The sequence below is a fragment of the Zingiber officinale genome, chromosome 10B, assembly GCF_018446385.1.
Source record: "Zingiber officinale cultivar Zhangliang chromosome 10B, Zo_v1.1, whole genome shotgun sequence".
Taxonomy (NCBI): domain Eukaryota; kingdom Viridiplantae; phylum Streptophyta; class Magnoliopsida; order Zingiberales; family Zingiberaceae; genus Zingiber; species Zingiber officinale.
In genome coordinates, this window is record NC_056005.1 from 47,906,894 (window position 1) to 47,913,482 (window position 6,589).

Below are 6,589 nucleotides of genomic sequence, written 5' to 3' on the forward strand. Positions count from 1 at the left end.
TCTGGTGATGCTGACCCATTGATCGAAGTCGGTCTTCAAGTAGACCTCCATTCGCTTCTTCCAGTAGGAGAAGTCGTCCTTGTTGAATAGAGGAGGGCGAACTGTGCTAAAGTCTTCGACTTGAGACATTTTTACCTTACATACACAAAAAAAAAAAAATCCCAAGACTTGGTCTTGGATTAGTAGCGTGGTATTTAAAAATATCTAAGACTGAATTAGTGTTGCACCAATTCAGATTAATTGCTACGAGAAAATTTTCAAAAAAAGTAACGATACCAGTTTGGATTAAAACGTAAAGCTGAAAATAGAAAAAAAAATGAAAAAGAATTTCACCCCTTGTATGATTGGTGGTTGCACCAAATCAGATCGATACCTTCTCTGATATCACTTGTTGGATCATGAAAGTCGATAGAGGGGGGTGAATATCAATCGAAAGATGAGTATGCAACGAAAAAAAAATACAATGCTAACAAGGATCATTTTACTTGGTTCGGAGCCTTGGTCGACTCCTACTTCAAGGTCTGCACTCGTCGAATGCTTTCGTTGGCCAATCCACTAGCAATTCGAAAAAGTTGTTACAAAATGAAAGTACAGGAATGCTAAAAAATGAAGTACCGACAACAATTAAGGAAAAGAAGAAACAACGTGTTGTTAGAGAAGCTTCGCAGGAGCACAGCAGAGCAAGCGTTGGATGGCGTTGTAGTGAATTGTTTTTTGCTCCAGGGCTCACCCTCCTTTTATAGGAGGCTCTGGGCGTCCGGATCCCTTCCAGGCGCCTAGACTCTGATGTAGCCCACCCAACCAGAGTACTCCACGTGGCAACGTGCGATGGGTATAAAATTTGCATTCTGGATGCCCGGATCCCTTCCGAGCGCCCGGACCTCCATTTTCAAGCTACCTACAAGAAAACGTTAGTCCGAGTCGGAATGCAATTTATATAGCCTTGCAAAATAAAATGTTAGCACAATTTATATAAGGAACAAGTAGTAGTTAGATTCCATCTCACCGAGACCGGAATCTAGTCAAGATCTCAACTTAGAGTTCCGAAATGGTTCTAAGTTAGATCGGCGCCTAAGTTTCCTTCCCAGGAACACGTCCTCACAGTCACTCCCCTCCAGTGACTTATCTTAACTTACTTGCCAGACGTCTGGTCAGTGCTTCGACCCGTCTGGACTTTGTGTCAGACATCCGGACAACCCGTCGACCTGTCTGGACTTCGTGCCAACTATCCGGTCGGCCCGTCGACTTAGCTGGGCTTCTCCTGTACACTTGGTCACAGCGTTAGATCACAATGAAACTAACTTAACCTACTTTGTCATTCATCAAAACATGAGTTAGATCGTTAGTGCTAACCGCAACAACATAACTAAGGAGCCCTAGTGACAGGGGTATCCTGTTACTGGACTTCATAGGAATTATTTTCATTTAGTAGCATATGACATGGACTAAGATAGCATTCTGACTTGACCTCCACGGGGAAGAATTGGTAATGAATTTAATTTCCTACAAGTGCATAAGAATAGAGGATAGGCAATAGGTGATCCATATAATTGATTAATATCACAATAAAACTGAACCCCTAGAACATTCCCCAAACTAAGTTCCTCAACACTCTTTCTCTTTCTCTCTCTTTCTCAATCTTACTTCTCTTTCTTAGTGCGTGACTCTCAACCATCAATCGTTTAACTAATTCACCATGAGTAATCACTAGTGCTTATAACCAGTGCTTGTGAGATCGATAATCTTTTATTACTTGACTACACACGTATACTTGCAGACTTACATCACATGCCTCAAGGGCATGGCCAAGCATGGGACTCTAATTTCAACACTGGGAAGAGGCATGGGCATGCCTATGAGGCACTATCATGGCATGAAAGTTTCTATAAGAAAAGCATGGTCATACCTCATGGGCATGAGCATGATGTGGAACCTGCTATGCTTGCCATTGGAAGCCTGGGAGGCACAGTCGTGCCAGTAAGGCACGACCCTAGTGAAGTAGGGCACGACCCTAGTGAAGTATAGAATAGCCCTGGTGAAGTAAGGCACGACCCTGGTGAAATTAGGTACGACCTTGATGAAATTATGTAGGACCCTAGTGAAGTAAGGCACACCCTGGTGAAGTAAGGCACGACCTTGGCTTTGCAAAAGTCTCTCTAAGCTTGCTCCAATGTCTAATATGTTCCATTTTTGTTCCAAAAATATATCCTATCAATTAAAATATGAAAAAAACATATCTCCAAACTAAAAGAGTAAAAGTAATGAAATCACATAGAAATAGGGTGTGCGAATGTAAATCATGCTTATGAAATGCAACAAAATATATGCTAAACGATGCTTAAAATATATATATAATCTACACACAAATCAATATTGCTTTGCTTACTTTGTAGTTGTTTTTGTTGGTGAAATCAAAGTCAAGGTTAACAAAGTTGACTAAGCTCGATTGATCAAGCTTGAGTTAACTTGAGTTGAGTTTTGATGGTTGATCAATATATGTTAGTTGTTTGAGTGAGATATTAAGTAGATCAAGATTGATCGGATACTTGACAATCGATAAATATATTTGTTGACTAGAGTAAAGAGTCAAGTAGATCAAGGTTGATCAGATACTTGGTAGTGGAGAAGTTCAAGTGAGTTATGGTTGATCGAATACTTGGCAGTAGAAAGTCCAATAAAGAGTTAGCAATAGGAAAATCTAAATGGATCATAATTAACCTGATATTTGGTGGTCTAAAGTTCAACAAGGAGTTGGCAAGAGGAAAGTCCAAGTGAGTAATAGTTGATCAAACACTTGATGGTAGGAAGTCTAATATAGGGAGTTGGCATGAGTCAAGAAGTCATGGAAAATCAAGGATGATCAGATTCAAGGCAATGAGGAAGTCCTGGTAGATTAAGATTGATCGGATGCTAAGCAATGATGAGGTATTGACAGGTCAAAATTAATCGAATGTCGGGCAAAGGAAGTCCTTGGTAAAGCTAAAATAAGAGTATTAGTCAATTAATAGGGTGTATTAATTGACTAATGGACTCTAAACCCTGAAATTGAGGTTTAAAAGGTGTTTCAAGATTTGCTAATGTATTTTAGTGATTGTTATAGTAACTAGGGTTGCTATAGTGATTTTAGGGTTTGTAACAATAATAAGGGTTTCTACAGTAATGGGTTTTAGGGTTTTCTGATATAGTCAATTGATCAATTTAATTAATCGACTATTCAACACTATACTAGTGGGCAGAAAGTTGAAACTTGACTACGAATAACATTTTTTACAGTATAGTCACTTGATGATTTTAATCAATTGGCTGCTCTTGTTACTATAGAAAATAGAATGTTAGGAAATTGATTGTTCAACTCGATTGGTTCTCCATCAGTTGATTGATGGGTTTAAGAAATTGACTAATGTACTGTAGCAACAAACAAAGAAATTTGAAACTCAGCTATTTAACTCAACTCATCATAATCAATCGACAGTTAGGGTTATCAATCGACACTGTTCAAGCAAACAAAAAGTTTAAAACTCAACTGCAAGACTCGACTGTTAAGGTAACCATCAATTGATGATGTTTAACAATCGCTAATGTTGTAGAAAATGGAGTCGTTGGGGTGACAACTCAGAGCAACAATTGAAAAACACAGTGGAACAATCAAATATTGGAGGATGACAATCGGTTGATGGGCATAAATCAGTCCGATGGAAACTATATAAAAGAGGATTTTGAGGAAGAATGAAGGTGCCAATTTTTGAGAATTTGAACGCAAAGTATTGTTGCACTTCCTACCATCAAGAAGCAATCCAAAACACCAAGAAAGCATCCAAAGTAAAGTTTTCATTTATAAAGTTATTTTTCTTTCATTTGTATTTGTATTTTTGTTTTGGTTTGTGTTGCTTTGTAAAAATAGGATTGTAAGAAGATTCTCTACCTCTTGAAGGTATCTGAGAAGGAGAAAAGTTTAGTGGTGATAGACTAATAGGCTAAGCCTTGGATGTAGTAGTCTTAGGAGGTTGTAAACCAAGTAAATCGATCATGTTCAAGCTGTGATGCATCTATTTGCTTCAATTTTTCATTGCGCAATCTAGCAATGCGAAAGGAGTTAATCACCACCTCCCCCCTCTAGCTCACATCGATCCTAACAATTTTAGATTACCTTTTGAAGTTCTAGAAATGCAGCAACACTCTCCTCGAAAAGCTTCAAGAATCAACATCTGAAATCCTCCAGAGAATCTACGATTATAGGCTTCAAGTCATGGTTGAAAATCATCCAATGGTTGATTACTTATAACCATCAGTTGATTATTCTTCCAAAATTATAACGTTGCACTTGTAGAATGGCTCTCTAGCTCAACATTGACCACAACAATTGACTATTATATCCTAACAATCGACTATTGATGCAATAGTTGTGTCATTGAATCAATTCAAAAACTCTCTATTCGCTCCAAAAATATAATTAGTTGACTGCTAGTGTCCATCAATCGACTATTGATGATCAATCAAGTTAATCGGTTGAGTTCTAAATATTATATTTGAGTCAACAGTATTATCACTTTATTACCCATACCTAGCAATTGTCTAATATATCATAAACCCCTTAAATCCCCTCAAACCCCGAAATCATTATTTAGGATTTCATCAATTGATTGTTATTCCATGGCAGTCGACTAGTACCTTGTTTCAATCTTATCAAAGTTGAATTTTTAATTTACCTAGTACCTGTTGAATTCAATCCATCATTACTTCTTTTTCCTAGCATCCGATCAACTTTGACTTGTCGGGACTTCCATTACCTAGCATCTGAACAACCTTAACATGTCGAGACTTCACCATACCTTGCATCCGATCAATATTGACCTATAGGGACTTCACCATTACCTAGCATCCAGCCAACCCTGACCTATAGGGACTTCACCATTGGCTATCATCCGGTCACCCTTGACCTTCCAAGATGTCTCATCTCATGCCTAGCATCTGGTCAACCTTAATCTGTCAGAACTTCATCATAGTGTCAGGTCAACCTTGATCCACACACCAAGTATCCGATCTTTCATAATCCACTTGGTCTTTGCCCATGCCAACTCCTTATTGGAATTCTAATCGCCAAATGTCCAGTTAATCATGACCCACTTGACTTTCAAATGCTAAGTGTCCAGTCAACCGTAACCCACTTGGACATCTTGCTCAACCATCGAAACATAAATCAATATTGGCCAACCTGATCTAAGGTTGATTGTTTCAATAATCTCCTCCAATGATCTCTCACTTTACATGACATCGTGCTCAATCGTCAAGCACATTGATCAACTTACAAGTATTTGATCAATATTGACCTATTTGATGAATCACTCAACCTCAAATATATTGATCAAATACCAAAAACTTAATTAACTTGAGCCGACTCGAGCTTGGTCAACCATAAACAGAGGTTGATTATACCAATAATATTTTAGTCATTATGTATGTCTCCTAATAGATGTGCTTCTGCCCTCTCCTTATAGCTACTTTGTTTTCTATCTTTTAACTTTCACCAATTGATTCTAGGAGTCATGCTTGAGGCATGTATCTAATACCACTAACTTTTATTGGATGGTTAAGATTTTCTAGGGATGACCTTGTAATTTTTATAAAATTTTCTATTCCTCTGCCTAACAATGAGAAAGTCAATTTGCAACTTATTATTCTCATTTTTGAAAATAATTAGGTACTTTTTTCTCTTCTTAAAAACATATGAGCTATTATAAATTTATATACTATCACGATTTTTCCTTCTTTATTTCTTATTCCAAAACTATAGCCCATGCACCATATCATATCCCTCGTTTCTTACTCTTAAATGCTCATTTAGATCTCCTCTTATTAAAATCATCTTTTTTGTCATTTTTTATACTACCTCATCTAGGTCCTTCCAAAAATTTTATTTGGTGTCTTCGTCTAATTTTAATTTATGTGTATATATGTTAATTACATTAATAGTTTTTTTTACTACCACTATTTTAAAAGTAATAATCCAAGCTACCATCTTAATTAATCCTACTACTTTAACCTTTAACAATCTATCTACTCTATTTCTCGTTTTATTTTTTCTTATGTATCATAACTTAAAATATGAGTTCTCTATCATTTTTTCCTTCTCTTCTATTCATTTTGTCTTTTGTAAACACAAAATATTAATTTTTTCCTATCATCTTTGCCTTCTCTACCTACATTGCTTTGTAGTGAGTGTTTCTATATATTTTGTTCGAAATTTAAAACAATCAATATTCTTGTAATGCATGCTCTTATCAGCCTAGGATGTAAGAATTTTTATAAATTTAACACTACGCTTAAATTCTTAAACAATTGGACTGTACAACGTATTCCTTTCTAAGAACAATCTAGTATTAGTGTAATATTTTGATGGCTTCATACATAATATTGCTCCAGGTTTTAATGTTGGCTAATAACTTAATACAACCTTCCTCTTTTATCCCGTGTTGAGAAAATTGAACCGGACCAACGGTCCGACTGGTTGAACCGCGAACCGGCTCTTGATCCGGTCCGGTCAACCATTAAAGTCGAAAAAATAAGAAATAAAAAAAAACGATCAAAACCG